This window comes from Carcharodon carcharias, chromosome 24 (assembly GCF_017639515.1).
Source record: "Carcharodon carcharias isolate sCarCar2 chromosome 24, sCarCar2.pri, whole genome shotgun sequence".
Lineage (NCBI taxonomy): Eukaryota > Metazoa > Chordata > Chondrichthyes > Lamniformes > Lamnidae > Carcharodon > Carcharodon carcharias.
This window is the reverse complement of record NC_054490.1, coordinates 13,926,550-13,949,652: the sequence shown is the minus strand read 5'-3', so window position 1 is coordinate 13,949,652 and position 23,103 is coordinate 13,926,550.

Genomic DNA, 23,103 nt, shown 5'->3' with positions numbered 1-23,103 from the left:
GATCCCAATATCACCCGGGACATAGTATCCAATATCACCCGGGACACAGTATCCAATATCACCCGGGACATAGATCCCAATATCACCCGGGACATAGATCCCAATATTGCTGGGGACATAGATCATAATATCACCGGGAACATAGATCCCAATATCACCCGGGACATGAACCCCAATATAATCCACGATATATAGCCCAATATCACCCGGAGTATAAATCCGAATATCATCAGGGATGTAAAAATCAAATATCATCTGAAATATGAATGACAATATGACCCGGGATATAAACCAAAATATCACCCGGGATATAAACACCGATATGGCACAGTTTAAAAATGCCAATATCACCTGGGACATAAAGCCCAGTATCAGCCGGGACATAAACCCCGATATCACTCGGGACATAAACCCCAAGGTCACGCGGGACATAAACCCCAATTTCACCCAAGACATAAAGCCCAAATATCACTCGCTACATAAACCCCAATATCAATCGGGATATAGATTCCCAAAATCACAAAGGACATAAACCCCAATTTCACCCGGGACATAAACCCAAATATCACCTGGGACATAGACCCCAATATCACCCAGGACATAGACCCCAATATCACCTGGGACATAGACCCCAATATCACCCAGTATTTAGACCCCACTATCTTCCAGGACATAGACCCCACTATCTTCCGGGACATAGACCTAAATATCACCCAAGATATAAAACCCAATATCACCCGGGATATAAACCCGAATTTCACCCGGGACATAAACCCCAATTTCACCCTGGATATAGACCCCAATATCACCCGGAACATAGATCCCAATATCATCCACGACATAGATCCCAATATCACTCGGGACATAAACCACAATATCACCCGGCATATAAAGCTCAATTTCACCCGGGAGATAAAACTCAATTTCACCGGGTACATAATCCCCAACATAACACGGTATATGAACACCGATATCACACGTTATAAACGCCAATATCGCCCAGGACATAAATCCCAATTTCACCCGGGACATAAATCCCAATATAACCCAGGATATAAAGCCCAATGTCACCCTGGACATAAACGCCAATATCACCTGGGATATAAACGCCAAAATGTCTCGGGACGTAAACCCATTATCAGCCGGGACATAAATCCCAATATCACCCGGGGCATGAACCCAAATATAATCCACGATATAAACCCCAATATCACCCGCAGTATAAATCCGAATATCATCAGGGATGTAAAAATCAAATATCATCTGAAATATGAATGACAATATGACCCGGGATATAAACCCCAATATCACCAGGGATATAAACACCGATATGGAACAGTTTAAAAATGCCAATATCACCTGGGACATAAAGCCTAGTATCAGCCGGGACATAAACCCCGATATCACTCGGGACATAAACCCCAAGGTCACGCGGGACATAAACCCCAATTTCACCCAAGACATAAAGCCCAAATATCACTCCCTACATAAACCCAAATATCAATCGGTATATAGATTCCCAAAATCACAAAGGACATAAACCCCAATTTCACCCAAGACATAAAGCCCAAATATCACTCGCTACATAAACCCCAATATCAATCGGGATATAGATTCCCAAAATCACAAAGGACATAAACCCCAATTTCACCCGGGACATAAACCCAAATATCACCTGGGACATAGACCCCAATATCACCCGGGACATAGACCCCAATATCACCCAGTATATAGACCCCACTATCTTCCAGGACATAGACCCCACTATCTTCCGGGCCATAGACCTAAATATCACCCAAGATATAAAACCCAATATCACCCGGGACATAAACCCGAATTTCACCCGGGACATAAACCCCAATTTCACCCTGGATATAGACCCCAATATCACCCGGAACATAGATCCCAATATCATCCACGACATAGATCCCAATATCACTCGGGACATAAACCACAATATCACCCGGCATATAAAGCTCAATTTCACCCGGGATATAAAACTCAATTTCACCGGGTACATAATCCCCGACATAACACGGTATATGAACACCGATATCACACGTTATAAACGCCAATATCGCCCAGGACATAAATCCCAATTTCACCCGGGACATAAATCCCAATATAACCCAGGATATAAAGCCCAATGTCACCCTGGACATAAACGCCAATATCACCTGGGATATAAACGCCAAAATGTCTTGGGACGTAAACCCATTATCAGCCGGGACATAAATCCCAATATCACCCGGGACATGAACCCCAATATAATCCATGATATAAACCCCAATATCACCCGCAGTATAAATCCGAATATCATCAGGGATGTAAAAATCAAATATCATCTGAAATATGAATGACAATATGACCCGGGATATAAACCCCAATATCACCCGGGATATAAACACCGATATGGCACAGTTTAAAAATGCCAATATCACCTGGGACATAAAGCCTAGTATCAGCCGGGACATAAACCCCAATATCACTCGGGACATAAACCCCAAGGTCACGCGGGACATAAACCCCAATTTCACCCAAGACATAAAGCCCAAATATCACTCGCTACATAAACCCAAATATCAATCGGTATATAGATTCCCAAAATCACAAAGGACATAAACCCCAATTTCACCCGGGACATAAACCCAAATATCACCTTGGTCATAGACCCCAATATCACCCAGGACATAGACCCCAATATCACCCGGGACATAGACCATAATATCACCCAGTATATAGACCCCACTATCATCCAGGACATAGACCCCCCTATCTTCCGGGACATAGACCTAAATATCACCCAAGATATAAAACCCAATATCGCCCGGGACATAAAGCCCCAATATCACCAGGGACATAAACCTCAATTTCACCCGGGATATGAGCCCCAATATCAACTGCGACATAAGCCCCAATATCACCCGTGACATAAAGCCCAATTTCACCTGGGACATAAAGCCTCAATATCACCCACGACATAAAAGCCAATATCACACAGGACATAAACCCGAATTTCACCCTGGATATAGATCCCAATATCACCTGGAACATAGATCCCAATATCACCTGGAACATAGATCCCAATATCACCCGGGACATAAATCCCAATATCACCTTGGACATAAACTCCATCATCACCCGGCATATAAACCCCAATATCACCCATGACATAAACCCCAATATCACCCGGGACATAAACCCCAAAATGAATCGGGACATAAACCCCAATTCACCCGGGAAATAAACCCTAATTTCACCTAGGACATAAATCCCAAATATCACCCACGACATAAAACCCAATATCACCCGGGAAATAAAGCCCAATTTCACCCGCGATATGAGCCCCAATATCAACTGCGACATAAACCCCAATATCACCTGTGACACAAAGCCCAATATCACCCGGGAAATAAACTCCAATATCGCTGGGGACAGAGATCCCAATATCACCCGGAAAATAGATCCCAGTATCACCCGGGGCATAAAGCCCAATATCACCCGGGGCATAAAGCCCAATATCACCCGAGACGTAGACCCTAATATCACCCGGGACGTAGACCCCAATATCATCCAGGACATAGACCCCACTATCATCTAGGACATAGACCAAACTATCATCCCGGATATAGACCCCAAAATCACCCAAGATATAAAACCCAAGATGACCCGGGACTAAAAGACCCAATATCACCCGGGATATAATCCCCAATTTCATCCTGGACATAGATCCAAATATCAACTGAGACATAAATACCAATAACACCCAGGATATGAAGCCCAATTTCAGGCTGGACATAAACACCAATATCACCTGGGACATAGAGCCCAATATCACACGGGACATAGACCCCAATATCATCCTGGACAAAGATCCCAATATCACATGGGACATAGATCCCAATATCACCCGGGACATAGATGACAATATCACCCAGGACACAGATCCCAATATCACCCGGGACACAGATCCAAATATCACCTGGGACATAGATCCCTATATCACCCGGGACATAAATCCCAATATGCCCCGGGACATACATCCCAATATCACCCAGGACATGAAGCTCAATATCACCCGCGATATCAAGCCCCAATATCGCACAGGACATAAACCCGAATTTGACCCGGGACATAAAAACCAATTTCAAACTGGATATAGACCCGAATATCACCCAGTACATAGACCCCAATATCACCCGGGACATGGATCTCAATATCACCCGGGACATAGATCTCAATATCACCCGGGACATAGATCTCAATATCACCCGGGACATAGATCTCAATATCACCCGGGACATAGAATCCAAAATCACCCGGGACATAAACCCCAATATCGCCGGGGACATAGATGCCAATATCACCCTGAACATAGATCCCAATATCACCCGGAACATATACCCCAATATAATCCGCGATATAAAGCCCAATGTCACCTGGGACATGAACGCCACTATCACATGGGATATAAACTGCAAAATCAACCAGGACATAAACCCCAATATCAGCCAGGACATAAACCCCAATATCACCTGGGACATGAACCCCAATATAATCCAGGATATAAACCCCAATATCACCCGGAGTATAAATCCAAATATCAGCAGGGAAGTAAAAATCAAATATCATCTGGAATATGAACCACAATATAACCCGGGATATATACTCCAATATCACTTGGGACATAAATCCCAATTTCACCCGGGACATAAACCCCAATTTCACCCGGGACATAAACCCCAATATCACACAGGTTATAAACGCCAATATAGCCCAGGACATAAAGCCCAATATCAGCCAGGACATAAACCCCAATATCACCCGCTACATAGACCCAAATATCACCCGGGACATAGATCCCAGTATCACCTGGGACATAAACCCCAATATCACCCGGTACATAGATCCAAATATCACCCGGGACATAGATCCCAGTATCACCCAGGACATAGATCCCAATATCACCTGGGACACAGATCCCAATATCACCTGGGACACAGATCCCAATAGCACCCAGGATACAGATCCCAATATCACCCGGGATACAGACCCCAATATCACCCGGGACACAGATCCCAATATCACCCAGGCCATAGACCCCACTATCATCCGGGACATGGACCCCAATATCACCCAAGATATAAAACCCAATATCACCTGGGACATAAAGCCCCAATATCACCCGGGATATGAGCCCCAATATCACCCGGGACATAGATCCCAATATCACACGTGACATAAACCCCAATATCACTGAGGACATAGATGCCAATATCACCCAGAACATAGATCCCAATATCACCCAGAACATAGATCCCAATATCACCCGGAACATATACCCCAATATAACCCAGGATATAAAGCCCAATGTCACCCGGCTCATAAACGCCTCCATCACACGGGATATAAACTCCAAAATCAACCAGGACATAAACCCCAATATCAGCCAGGATATAAACCCCAATAACACCCGGAGTATAAATCCGAATATCAGCAGGGATATAAAAATCAAATATCATCTGGAATAAGAACCACAATATAACCCGGGATATAAACCCCAATATCACTTGGGACATAAATCCCAATTTCAACCGGGACATAAACCCCAATTTCAACCGGGACATAAACTCCAATTTCAACCGGGACAGAAACACGGATATAACCCGGGACATAAACCCCAATATCACACAGGTTATAAAGGCCAATATCGCCCGGGACATAAAGCCCAATATCAGCCGGGACATAAACCCCAATATCACCGGGGACATAAACCCCAATATCACCGGGGACATAGATCCCAATATCACCCTGGACATAACTCCCAATATCAGCCGGGACATAGATCCCAATATCAACCGGGACATAGATCCCAATATCAACCGGGACATAGATCCCAATATCATCCGCGACATAGATCCCAATATCACCCGGGACAGAGATCCCAATATCACCCGGGACATAGTACCCAATATTACCCGGGACATAGATCCCAATATCACCCAGGACAAAAACCCCAATATCGCTGGGGACATAGATCCCAATATCACCCGGAACATAGATCCCAATATCACCCAGAAAATAGATCCCAATATCACCCAGGACATAAACCCAAATATTGCCGGGGACAGGGATCACAATATCACCTGGAACATAGATCCCATTATCAGCCGGGACATAAATCCCAATATCACCCAGGACATGAACCCCAATATAATCCATGATATAAACCGTAATATCAGCCGCAGTATAAATCCGAATATCATCAGGGATGTAAAAATCAAATATCATCTGGAATATGAACGACAATATGACCCGGGATATAAACCCCAATATCACCCGGAAATAAACCCCAATATCACTCGGGACATAAACCCCAATTTCACCCGAGACATAAACACCAATTTCACCCGGGCCATAAACACCAATTTCACCCGGGACATAAATGCCGAAATAACCCGGGATATAAACCCCGATATCACACAGGTTATAAACGCCAATATCACCTGGGACATAAAGTCCAATATCACCCGGGACATAAACCCCAATATCACATGGGACACAGATCCCAATATCACCCGGGACACAGATCCCAATATCACCCTGGACACAGATCCCAATATCAACCGGGACACAGATCCCAATATCAACCGGGACACAGATCCCAATATCACCCGGGACACAGATCCCAATATCACCCGGGACACAGATCCCAATATCACCCAGGACATAGATCCCAATATCACCCTGGACATAGATCCCAATATCACCCGGGACATAGATCTCAATATCACCCGGGAAATAAACCCCAATGTCACCCAGGACTAAACCCCAATATCACCCGGGACATAAACCCCAATATCACTCGGGACATAAACGACAATTTCACCCGACATATAAAGCTCAATTTCACCCGGGATATAAACCTCAATTTCACCGGGTACATAATCCCCGACATAACCCGGGATATGAACCCCGATATCACACAGGTTATAAACGCCAATATCGCCCAGGACATAAATCCAAATTTCACCCGGAACATAGATCCCAATATCACACATGACATAAACCCCGATATCACCGAGGACATAGATCCCAATATCACCCAGAACATAGATCCCAATATCACCCGGGACATAAACCCCAATATAAACCGGGATATAAAGCCCAATGTCACCTGGGAGATAAACACCAATATCACCGTGATATAAACGCCAAAATGACTCGGGACATAAACCCCATTATCAGCCGGGACATAAATCCCAATATCACCCAGGACATGAACCCCAATATAATCCATGATATAAACCCCAATATCATCCGGAGTATATATCCGAATATCATCAGGGATGTAAAAATCAAATATCATCTGGAATATAAACGACAATATGACCCGGGATATAAACCCCAATATCACCTGGAAATAAACCCCAATATCACTTGGGACATAAACCCCAATTTCACACGGGAAATAAACACCAATTTCACCCGGGACATAAACGCCGATATAACCCGGGATATAAACACCTATATCACACAGGTTATAAACGCCAATATCACCTGGGACATAAAGCCCAATATGACCCGGGACATAAACCCCAATATCACAAGGGACATAAAACCCAAGATCATCCGGGATTTAAACCCAAATATCACCCGGGACATAAACCCCAATATCACACAGGATATAAACCCCAAAATCACTGGGACATAAACCCCAAGTTCACGCGGGACATAAACCCCAATTTCACCCAAGACATAGGGCCCAAATATCACTCGCAACATAAACCCCAATATCATTCGGGATATAGATTCCCAAAATCACAAAGGACATAAACCCCAATGTCACCCGGAACATAAACCCAAATATCACATTGGAAATAGACCACACTATCACCTAGGACATAGACACCAATATCACCTGGGACATAGACCCCAATATCACCCGGGACATAGACCCCACTATCATCCAGGACATAGACCCGACTATCTTCCGGGACATAGAACTCAATATCACCCAAGATATAAAACCCAATATCACCTGGGACATAAAGCCCCAATATCACCAGGGACATAAACCTCAATTTCACCCGGGATATGAACCCAATATCAACCACGACATAAACCCCAATATCACCCGGGAGATAAAGCCCAATTTCACCCGGGACATGAACCCCAATTTCACCCGGGACATAAACCCCGATATAAACCAGGATATAAATTTCGATATCACACAGGTTATAAACGCCAATATCACCCGGGACATAAACCCCAATATCACCCGGGACATAAACCCCAATATAACCCGGGATATAAACCCCAATATCACCCAGAGTATAAATCCGAATAACATCAGGGATGTAAAAATCAAATATCATCTGGAATATGAACCACAATATAACCCGGGATATAAACCCCAATATCACCCAGGATATAAACCCCAATATCACCCGGGACATAAACCCAATTTCACCGGGGACATAGATCCCAATAACACCCGAGACATAAAGCCCAATATCACCCGGGACATAAAGCCCAATATCACCCGGGACATAAAGCCCAATATCACCCGGGACATAAAGCCCAATATCACCCGGGACATAAAGCCCAATATCGCCCGGGACATAAAGCCCAATATCGCCCGGGACATAAAGCCCAATATCGCCCGGGACATAAAGCCCAATATCGCCCGGGACATAAACCCCAATATCGCCCGGGACATAAACCCCAATATCACCCGGGATATAAACCCCAATATCACCTGGGACATAAACCCCAATATCACCTGGACATAAAACCCAATATCAGCCACGACATAAACCCGGGACATAGATCCCAATATAAGACGGGACATGGAACCCAATATCATCCGGGACATAGATCTTAATATCACCCGGGACATAAAGCCGAATATCACCCGGGACATAAAGCCCAATATCACCCGGGATATAGATTCCCAATATCACACAGGACATAATCCCGAATTTCACCTGGGAAATAGACCCCAATATCACCCGGGACATAAGCCCCACTATCGCCCGGGATATAAAGCCCAATATCACCCGGAGTATAAATCCCAATATCACCAGGGATGTAAAACTCAAATATCATCTGGAATATAAAAGACAATATCACCCGGGACATGGACCCCAATATCACCGGGGACATAGACCCCAATATCACCCGGGACATAGACCCCAATATCACACGGGACATTGATCCCAATATCATCCGGGACATAGATCCCAATATCACGGGGGACATAGATCCCAATACCACTCGGGACATAAACCCCAATTTCACCTGGGATATAAACCCCAATATCACCCGGAATATAAGCCGCAATATCGGCCGGGACATAAAGCCCAATATCACCTGGGACATAAAGCCCAATATCACCCGGGACATAAAGCCCAATATCACCCGGGACATAGATGCCAATATCACCCGGGACATAGATGCCAATATCACCCGGGACATAGATCCCAATATGACCTGGGACATAGATCCCAATATCACCCGGGACATAAACCCCAATATCGCCCAGGACATAGATCCCAATATCACCCAGAACATAGACCCCAATATCACCTGGAGTATAACTCCGAATATCATCCGGGATGTAAATATCAAATATCATCTGGAATATGAACCACAATATAACCCGGGATATAAAACCCAATATCACCCAGGATATTAACCCCAACATCTCCCGGGATATAAAGTCCAATATCACCCGGGACATAAACCCCAATATCACCCTGGTCATAAGCCCCAATATCACCCGGGACATAAACCCCAATATCACCCGGGATATAAACCCCAATATCACCCAGAGTATAAATCCGAATATCATCAGGGATGTAAATATCAAATATCATCTGGAATATGAACCACAATATAACCCGGGATAAAAACCCCAATATCACCCAGGATATAAACCCCAATATCACCCGGGAAATAAACCCAATTTCACCGGGGGCATAGATCCCAATAACACCCGGGACATAAAGCCCAATATCACCCAATATCACCCAGGACATAAAGCCCAAAATCAACCGGGACATAAACCCCAATATCACCTGGGACATAAACCCCAATATCACCTGGACATAAACCCCAATATCAGCCAGGACATAAACCCGGGACAGAGATCCCAATATCACACGGGATATAGAACCCAATATCATCCGGGACATAGATCTTAATATCACCCGGGACATAAAGCCCAATATCACCCGGGACATAGCTCCCAATATCACCCAGGACATAGATTCCAATATCCCCCGGGACATAGATCCCAATATCCCCCGGGACATAGATCCAAATATCATCCGTGACATAGATCTCAATATCAACCATGAAATAAATCCTAATATCACCCGGGACATAAACCCCAGTATAATCCGGGACATATACCACAATATCACCCGGGATATAAAGTCCAACATCACCCGGGACATAAACCCCAATATCACCCGGGACATAAACCCCCATATCACCCGGGATATAATCCCCAATATCACCTGGAGTATAAATCCGAATATCATCCGGGATGTAAAAATCAAATATCATCTGGAATATGACCACAATATAAGCCGGGATATAAACACAAACATCACCCGGGATATTAACTCCAATATCTCCCGGGATATAAAGTCCAATATCACCCAGGACATAAACCCCAATATCACCCAGGACATAAACCCCAATATCACCCGGGACATGAACCCCAATATCACCCGCGACATAAACCCCAATATCACGCGCGACATAAACGCCAATATAACCCGGGATATAAACCCCAATATCACCCAGAGTATAAAATCGAATATCATCAGGGATGTAAAAATCAAATATCATCTGGAATATGAACCACAATAAACCCGGGATATAAAGCCCAATATCACCCAGGATATAAACCCCAATATCACCCGGGACATAAACCGAATTTCACCGGGGACATACACCCCAATATAACCTGGAATACAAACACCGATATAAACCACGATATCACACGGAACATAAACCCCAATATCACCTGGGACATAAACCCCAATATCACCTGGGACATAAATCCCAATATCAGCTAGGACAAAAACCCGGGACATAGATCCCAATATCACGCGGGATATAGAACCCAATATTATCCGGGACGTAGATCCCAATATCACCCACGACATAAAACCCTATATCACCCGGGACATAAAGCCCAATATCACCCGGGACATAGAGCCCAATATAAACCGGGACATAAACCACAGTATCACCCAGGACATAAACCCGGGACATAGATCCCAATATCATGCGGCATATAGAACGCAATATCATCCAGGACATAGATCCAAATATCACCCGGGATATAGATCCCAATATCACCAGGATAGAGATCCCAATATCACCTGGGACATAGATCCCAATATCCCCCGGGACATAGATCCCAATATCCCCCGGGACATAGATCCAAATATCACCCGGGACATGAATCTCAATATCACCCGGGACATAAACAGCAATATAACCCAGGACATAAAACCCAATATCAACCGGGAGATAAAGCGCCAATATCACCTAGGACCTAAACCCCAATTTCACCCGGGATATAAGCCCAAATATCACACGGGACATAAACCCCAATATCACCAGGGACATGAAGCCCAGTATCACACGGGACATATAGCCCAATATCACACGGGACATAGATCCCAATATCACCCGGGACATAGACCCCAATATCACCAGGGACATAGATCCCAATATCACCCAGGACATAGATCCCAATATCACCCGGAACATAGACCCCAATATCATCTGGAGTATAACTCCGAATATCATCCGGGGTGTAAAAATCAAATATCATCTGCAATATGACCACAATATAACCTGGGATATAAACCCCAACATCACCCGGGATATTAACCCCAATATCTCACGGGATATAAAGTCCAATATCACCAGGGACATAAAGCACAGTATCACATGGGACATATAGCCCAATATCACACGGGGCATGGAGCCCAATATCACACGGAACATAGAGCCCAATATCACACGGAACATAGAGCCCAATATCACACGGAACATAGAGCCCAATATCACCCGGGACATAGACCCCAATATCACCCGCGACATAAAGCCCAATATCACCCGGGATATAAACCCCAATATCAGCGGGGACATAAACCCAAAATCACCTGGGACATAAAACCCAATATCACCTGGACATAAACCCCAATATCAGACAGGGCATAAACCCGGGACATAGATCCCAATATCACGCGGGATATAGAACCCAATATCATCCGGGACATAGATCCTAATATCACCCGGGACATAAAACCCAATATCAACCGGGACATAAAGCCCAATATCACCCGGGATGTAGATTCCCAATATCGCACAGGACAAAAACCCCAATTTCACCCGGGACATGAACCCCACTATCACCCGGGACATACACCCCAATAGCACCCAGGAAATAGACCCCAATATCACCCGGGACATAGATCCCAATATCACCTGGGATATAAACCCCAATATCAACCAGGACATAGATCCCAATTTCAACCGGGACATAAACCACAATATCACCCGGGACATAAGCCCCAATATAACCTGGGACATAACCCCCATATCGCCTGGAACATAGTTCCCAATAACATTTGGGACAAAGATCCTATATATCACCGGGGACATAAACCCCCAAAAAAACCCGGGATATAAAGCCCAATATCACCCAGATTATAAATCCCAATATCACCAGGGATGTAAAATTCAAATATCATCTGGAATCTAAATCACAATATCACCCAGAACATAATGCCCAATACCACCCGGGACATATAGCACAATATCAACTGGGACATAAAGCCCCAATATCACACAGGACATAAACCCCAATTTCACCCGGGACATAAACCTCAATATCACATGGGACATAAACCCCAATATCACACGGGACATAAACCCCAATATCGCCCAGGGCATAGATCCCAATATCACCCGTGACATAAGCCCCAATATCACCCGGGACATAGACCCCAATATCATCCGGGACATAGACCCCAATATCACCCGGGACATAAACCACAGTAACACCCGGGAATTAAACCCCATTTTACCCAGGACATAAACCCCAATATCTCGAGGGACATAGACCCCAATATCACCCAGGACATAGACCCCAATATCACCCGGTTCATAGATCTCAATATCACCCAGGGAACAAACCCCAATATAACCCAGGATATAAAAGCCAATATCACCCAGGACTTAGATCAAAATATCACCCGGGACATAAACCCCAATATCCCCCGGGACATGGACCCCAATATCACGCAGATCATAGATCTCAATATCACCCGGGACACAAACCCCAATATAACCCAGGATATAAAACCCAATATGACATGGGACATAAAGCCCCAATATCACCCAGGAAATAAACCCCAATATCACTCGGGATATAGATTCCCAAAATCACACAGGACATAAACCCCAATTTCACCCGGGACATAAACACCAATATCACCCGGGACATAGACCCCAACATCACCCGGGACATATATCCCAATATCACACTAGACATAGATCTCAATATCACCAAGGACACAAACCCCAATATCACCCTCGACATAAAGCCCAATATCACCCGGGATATAAACCCCAATATTACCCGGGACATAAATCCCAATATCACCTGGAACATAGACCCCAATATCAGCCGGGACATAGAGCCAATATCACCCAGGACATAGACCCAATATCACCCGGGACATAGATCCCAATATCATCCCGGACATAGATCCCAATATCACCCAGGACATAGATCCCAAAATCACCCGGGACATAGATCCCAAAATCGCCTGGGACATAGATCCCAATATCACCCGAGACATAGGTCCCAATAACAACCGGGACATAAACAGCAATATCACCCAGGATATAAAGCCCAATATGACCCGGGACATAAACCCCAATATCACACGGGACATAAACCCCAATATCACCTGGGACATGAATCCCAATATAATCCACGATATAAACCCCAATATCACCTGGAGGATAAATCGGAATATTGTCAGGGATGTAAAAATCAAATATCATCTGGAATATGAACCACAATATAACCCGGGATATAAAACCCAATATCACACGGGATATAAACCCCAATAACACCCAGGACATAAACCCCAATATCACCGTGGTCATAAACCCCAATATCACCCGGGACATAAACCGGGACAGAGATCCCAATATCATGCGGCATATAGAATGCAATATCACCCGGGATATAGATCCCAAAATCACCTATGACATAGATCCCAATATCACCAGGACATAGATCCCAATATCACCCAGGACATAGATCCCAATATCCCCCAGGACATAGATCCAAATATCACCCGAGACATGGATCTCAATATCACCCGGGACATAAACACAAATATAACCCAGGACATAAAACCCAATATCAACCAGGAGATAAAGCCCCAATATCACCTAGGACATAAACCCCAATTTCACCCGGGATATAGTCCCCAATATCACACGGGACAAAAACCCCAATATAACCAGGGACATAAAGTCCAGTATCACTCGGGACATATAGCCCAATATCACACGGGACATAGACCCCAATATCACCAGGGACATAGATCCCAATATCACCCGGGACATAGATCCCAATATCAACCGGGACATAGATCCAAATATCAGCCGGGACATAAACCCCAATATCGCCCGGGACATAGATCCCAATATAACCCGGGATATAAAGCTCAATATAACCCGGATTTTAAATCCCAATATCACCAGGGATGTAAAATTCAAATATCATCTGGAATCTAAATCACAATATCACCCAGAACATAATGCCCAATACCACCCGGGACATATAGCACAATATCAACTGGGACATAAAGCCCCAATATCATACAGGACATAAACCCCAATTTCACCCGGGACATAAACCTCAATATCACACGGGACATAAACCCCAATATCACACGGGACATAAACCCCAATATCGCCCAGGGCATAGATCCCAATATCACCCGTGACATAAGCCCCAATATCACCCGGGACACAGACCCCAATATCATCCGGGACATAGACCCCAATATCACCCGGGACATAAACCACAGTAACAGCCGGGAATTAAACCCCATTTTACCCAGGACATAAACCCCAATATCTCGAGGGACATAGACCCCAATATCACCCAGGACATAGACCCCAATATCACCCGGTTCATAGATCTCAATATCACCCAGGGAACAAACCCCAATATAACCCAGGATATAAAAGCCAATATCACCCAGGACTTAGATCAAAATATCACCCGGGACATAAACCCCAATATCCCCCGGGACATGGACCCCAATATCACCCAGATCATAGATCTCAATATCACCCGGGACACAAACCCCAATATAACCCAGGATATAAAACCCAATATGACATGGGACATAAAGCCCCAATATCACCCAGGAAATAAACCCCAATATCACTCGGGATATAGATTCCCAAAATCACACAGGACATAAACCCCAATTTCACCCGGGACATAAACACCAATATCACCCGGGACATAGACCCCAACATCACCCGGGACATATATCCCAATATCACACTAGACATAGATCTCAATATCACCAAGGACACAAACCGCAATATCACCCTCGACATAAAGCCCAATATCACCCGGGATATAAACCCCAATATTACCCGGGACATAAATCCCAATATCACCTGGAACATAGACCCCAATATCAGCCGGGACATAGAGCCAATATCACCCAGGACATAGACCCAATATCACCCAGGACATAGATCCCAATATCATCCCGGACATAGATCCCAATATCACCCAGGACATAGATCCCAAAATCACCCGGGACATAGATCCCAAAATCGCCTGGGACATAGATCCCAATATCACCCGAGACATAGGTCCCAATAACAACCGGGACATAAACAGCAATATCACCCAGGATATAAAGCCCAATATGACCCGGGACATAAACCCCAATATCACACGGGACATAAACCCCAATATCACCTGGGACATGAATCCCAATATAATCCACGATATAAACCCCAATATCACCTGGAGGATAAATCGGAATATTGTCAGGGATGTAAAAATCAAATATCATCTGGAATATGAACCACAATATAACCCGGGATATAAAACCCAATATCACACGGGATATAAACCCCAATAACACCCAGGACATAAACCCCAATATCACCGTGGTCATAAACCCCAATATCACCCGGGACATAAACCGGGACAGAGGTCCCAATATCATGCGGCATATAGAACGCAATATCACCCGGGATATAGATCCCAAAATCACCTGTGACATAGATCCCAATATCACCAGGACATAGATCCCAATATCACCCAGGACATAGATCCCAATATCCCCCAGGACATAGATCCAAATATCACCCGAGACATGGATCTCAATATCACCCGGGACATAAACACAAATATAACCCAGGACATAAAACCCAATATCAACCAGGAGATAAAGCCCCAATATCACCTAGGACATAAACCCCAATTTCAACCGGGATATAATCCCCAATATCACACGGGACAAAAACCCCAATATAACCAGGGACATAAAGCCCAGTATCACTCGGGACATATAGCCCAATATCACACGGGACATAGACCCCAATATCACCAGGGACATAGATCCCAATATCACCCGGGACATAGATCCCAATATCAACCGGGACATAGATCCAAATATCAGCCGGGACATAAACCCCAATATCGCCCGGGACATAGATCCCAATATCACCCGGAACATAGACCCCAATATCACCTGGAGTATAACTCCGAATATCATCCGGGGTGTAAAAATCAAATATCATCTGAAATATGACCACAATATAACCCGGGATATAAACCCCAACATCACCCGGGATATTAACCCCAATATCTCACGGGATATAAAGTCCAATATCACCAGGGACATAAAGCCCAGTTTCACACGGGCCATATAGCCCAATATCACACGGGACATTGAGCCCAATATCAACCGGGACATAAAGCCCAATATCACCCGCGACATAAAGCCCAATATCACCCGGGACATAAACCCAAAATCACCTGGGACATAAGTCCCAATATCACCTGGACATAAACCCCAATATCAGCCAGGGCATAAACCCAGGACATAGATCCCAATATCACGCGGGATATAGAACCCAATATCATCCGGGACATAGATCCTAATATCACCCGGGACATAAAACCCAATATCAACCGGGATATAGATTCCCAATATCACACCAGACATAAACCCTAATTTCACCCGGGACATAAACCCCACTATCACCCGGGACATAGACCTCAATAGCACCCAGGACATAGACCCCAATATCACCCGGGACATATATCCCAATATCATCCGGGACATAGATCCCAATATCATCCGGGACATAGATCCCAATATCATCCGGGACATAGATCCCAATATCACCAGGGACATAGATCCCAATATCACCCGGGACAAAAACCCCAATTTCACGTGGGACATAGACCCCTATATAACCCGGGATAAAAACCCCGAAATCACACAGGTTATAAACCCTAATATCACGAGGGACATAGATCACAATATCATCCGGGACATAGATCCCAATATCACCTGGGATATAAACCCCAATATCACCCAGGACATAGATCCCAATTTAAACTGGGACATGAACCCCAATATCACCCGGGACATAAGCCCCAATATCACCTGGCACATAAGCCCCCATATCGCCCGGAACATAGTTCCCAATAACATTTGGGACAGAGATCCCAATATCACCCGGGACATAAACCCCAATATAACCCGGGATATAAAGCCCAATATCACCCGGATTATAAATCCCAATATCACTATGGATGTAAAATTCAAATATCATCTGGAATCTAAATCACAATATCACGCAGAACATAATGCCCAATATCACCCGGGACATAAAGCCCAATATCATCCGGGACATAAAGCCCCAATATCAAACAGGACATAAACCCCAATTTCACGCGGGACATAAACCCCAATATCACCTGGGACATGAACGCCAATATCACACGGGACATAAACCCCAATATCGCATGGGACATAAACCCCAATATCGCCCAGGGCATAGATCCCAATATCACCCGTGACATAGACCCCAATATCACCCGGGACATAGACCCCAATATCACCCGGGACATAGACCCAAATATCACCCGGGACATAAACCAAAATAAAACCCAGGAATTAAACCCCAATTTTATCCGGGACATAAACTCCAATATCACGCGGGAAATAGACCCCAATATCACCCAGGACATAGACCACAATATCACCCGGGTCATAGATCTCAATATCACCCGGGACACAAACCCCAAGATAACCCAGGATATAAAAGCCAATATTACCCGGGACTTAGATCAAAATATCACCCGGGACATGGACCCCAATATCACCCGGGACATAGACCCCAATATCACCCAGATCATAGATCTCAATATCACCCGGGACACAAACCCCAATATAACCCAGGATATAAAACACAATATGACACGGGACATAAAGCCCCAATATCACCCAGGAAATCAACCCCAATATCACTCGGGATATAGATTCCCAAAATCACACAGGACATAAACCCCAATTTCACCCAGGACATAAACACCAATATCACCCGGGACATAGACCCCAACATCACCAGCGACAAAGATCCCAATATCACCCTAGACATAGATCTCAATATCACCAAGGACACAAACGCCAATATCACCCATGACATAAAGCCCAATATCACCCGGGATATAAACCCCAATATCACCCGGGACATAAATCCCAATATCACCTGGAACATAGACCCCAATATCACCCGGGACATAGAGCCAATATCACCCAGGACTTGGAACCAATATCTCCCAGGACATAGATCCCAATATCACCTGGGACATAAACATCAATATCACCTGGGACATAGATCCCAATATGACCCGAGACATAGGTCCCAATAACACCCGGGACATAAACCCCAATATCACCCAGGATACAAAGCCCAAAATGACCCGGGACATAAACCCCAATAACACACGGGACATAAACCCCAATATCACTTGGGACATGAAGCCCAATATAATCCACAATATAAACCCCAATATCACCCGGAGGATAAATCGGAATATTGTCAGGGATGTAAAAATTAAATATCATCTGGAATATGAGCCACAATATAACCCGGGATATAAACCCCAATATCACACGGGATATAAACACCAATATCAATCGGGACATAAACCTCAATTTCACCCGGGATATAAAGTCCAATATCACCCACGACATAAACTCAAATATAACCCGGGATATAAACCCCAATATCACCCAGAGTATAAATTCGAATATCATCAGGGATCTAAAAATCAAATATCATCTGGAATATGAACTACAATATAACCCGGGATATAAAGCCCAATATCACCCAGATATAAACCCCAATAACACACGGGACATAAACCGAATTTCACCGGGGACATACACCCCAATATAACCTGGAATACAAACCCCAATATAAACCACGATATCACACGGAACATAAACCGCAAATCACCTGGGACATAAACCCCAATATCACCTGGGACATAAAACCCAATATCAGCCAGGACAAAAACCCGGGACATAGATCCCAATATCACCCGGGATATAGAACCCAATATTATCCGGGAAATAGATCCCAATATCACCTGGGACATAAAGCCCAATATTACCCGGGACATAAAGCCCAATATCACCCGGGACATAGACCCCAATATCACCCGGGAAATAAACCAAAATAACACCCGGGAATTAAACCCCATTTTACCCGGGACATAAACCCCAATATCTCGAGGGACATAGACCCCAATATCACCCAGGACATAGACCCCAATATCACCCGGGTCATAGATCTCAATATCACCCAGGACACAAACCCCAATATAACCCAGGATATAAAAGCCAATATCACCCAGGACTTAGATCAAAATATCACCCGGGACATAAACCCCAATATCCCCCGGGATATGGACCCCAATATCACCCAGATCATAGATCTCAATATCACCCGGGACACAAACCCCAATATAACCCAGGATATAAAACCCAATATGACATGGGACATAAAGCCCCAATATCACCCAGGAAATAAACCCCAATATCACTCGGGATATAGATTCCCAAAATCGCACAGGACATAAACCCCAATTTCACCCGGGACATAAACACCAATATCACCCGGGACATAGACCCCAACATCACCCGGGACATAGATCCCAATATCACACTAGACATAGATCTCAATATCACCAAGGACACAAACCCCAATATCACCCTCGACATAAAGCCCAATATCACCCGGGATATAAACCCCAATATCACCCGGGACATAAATCCCAATATCACCTGGAACATAGACCCCAATATCAGCCGGGACATAGAGCCAATATCACCCAGGACATAGACCCAATATCACCCGGGACATAGATCCCAAAATCACCCGGGACATAGATCCCAAAATCGCCTGGGACATAGATCCCAATATCACCCGAGACATAGGTCCCAATAACAACCGGGACATAAACAGCAATATCACCCAGGATATAAAGCGCAATATGACCCGGGACATAAACCCCAATATCACACGGGACATAAACCCCAATATGACCCGGGACATGAATCCCAATATAATCCACGATATAAACCCCAATATCACCTGGAGGATAAATCGGAATATTGTCAGGGATGTAAAAATCAAATATCATCTGGAATATGAACCACAATATAACCAGGGATATAAAACCCAATATCACACGGGATATAAACCCCAATAACACCCAGGACATAAACCCCAATATCACCGTGGTCATAAACCCCAATATCACCCGGGACATAAACCGGGACATAGATCCCAATATCATGCGGCATATAGAACGCAATATCATCCGGGACATAGATCCGAATATCACCCGGGACATGGATCTCATTATCACCCGGGACATAAACACAAATATAAACCAGGACATAAAACCCAATATCAACCGGGAGATAAAGCCCCAATATCACCTAGGACATAAACCCCAATTTCACCCGGGATATAAGCCCCAATATCACACGGGACATAAACCCCAATATAACCAGGGACATAAAGCCCAGCATCACTCAGGACATATAGCCCAATATCACACGGGACATAGAGCCCAATATCACCCGGGACATAGACCCCAATATCACCAGGGACATAGATCCCAATATCACCCGGGACATAGATCCCAATTTCAACCGGGACATAAACCACAATATCACCCGGGACATAAGCCCCAATATAACCTGGGACATAACCCCCATATCGCCTGGAACATAGTTCCCAATAACATTTGGGACAAAGATCCTATATATCACCGGGGACATAAACCCCAAAAAAACCCGGGATATAAAGCCCAATATCACCCAGATTATAAATCCCAATATCACCAGGGATGTAAAATTCAAATATCATCTGGAATCTAAATCACAATATCACTCAGAATATAATGCCAAATACCACCCGGGACATATAGCACAATATCACCTGGGACATAAAGCCCCAATATCAGACAGGACATAAACCCCAATTAAACCCGGGACATAAACCTCAATATCACACGGGACATAAACCCCAATATCACACGGGACATAAACCCCAATATCACACGGGACATAAACCCCAATATCGCCAAGGGCATAGATCCCAATATCACCCGTGACATAAGCCCCAATATCACCCAGGACATAGACCCCAATATCATCCGGGACATAGACCCCAATATCACCCGGGACATAAACCACAATAACACCCGGGAATTAAACACCATTTTACCCGGGACATAAACCCCAATATCGCGAGGGACATAGACCCCAATATCACCCGGTTCATAGATCTCAATATCACCCAGGGCACAAACCCCAATATAACCCAGGATATAAAAGCCAATATCACCCAGGACTTAGATCAAAATATCACCCGGGACATAAACCCCAATATCCCCCGGGACATGGACCCCAATATCACCCAGATCATAGATCTCAATATCACCCGGGACACAAACCCCAATATAACCCAGGATATAAAACCCAATATGACACGGGACATAAAGCCCCAATATCACCCAGGAAATAAACCCCAATATCACTCGGGATATAGATTCCCAAAATCACACAGGACATAAACCCCAATTTCACCCGGGACATAAACACCAATATCACCCGGGACATAGACCCCAACATCACCCGGGACATAGATCCCAATATCACACTAGACATAGATCTCAATATCACCAAGGACGCAAACCCCAATATCACCCTCGATATAAAGCCCAATATCACCCGGGATATAAACCCCAATATCACCCGGGACATAAATCCCAGTATCACCTGGAACATAGACCCCAATATCACCCGGGACATAGAGCCAATATCACCCAGGACATAGACCCAATATCACCCGGGACATAGATCCCAATATCATCCCGGACATAGATCCCAATATCACCCAGGACATAGATCCCAAAATCACCCGGGACATAGATCCCAAAATAGCCTGGGACATAGATCCCAATATCACCCGAGACATAGGTCCCAATAACAACCGGGACATAAACAGCAATATCACCCAGGATATAAAGCCCAATATGACCCGGGACATAAACCCCAATATCACACGGGACATAAACCCCAATATGACCCGGGACATGAATCCCAATATAATCCACGATATAAACCCCAATATCACCTGGAGGATAAATCGGAATATTGCCAGGGATGTAAAAATCAAATATCATCTGGAATATGAACCACAATATAACCCGGGATATAAAACCCAATATCACACGGGATATAAACCCCAATAACACACAGGACATAAACCCCAATATCACCATGGTCATAAACCCCAATATCACCCGGGACATAAACCGGGACATAGATCCCAATATCATGCGGCATATAGAACGCAATATCACCCGGGATATAGATCCCAAAATCACCTGTGACATAGATCCCAATATCACCA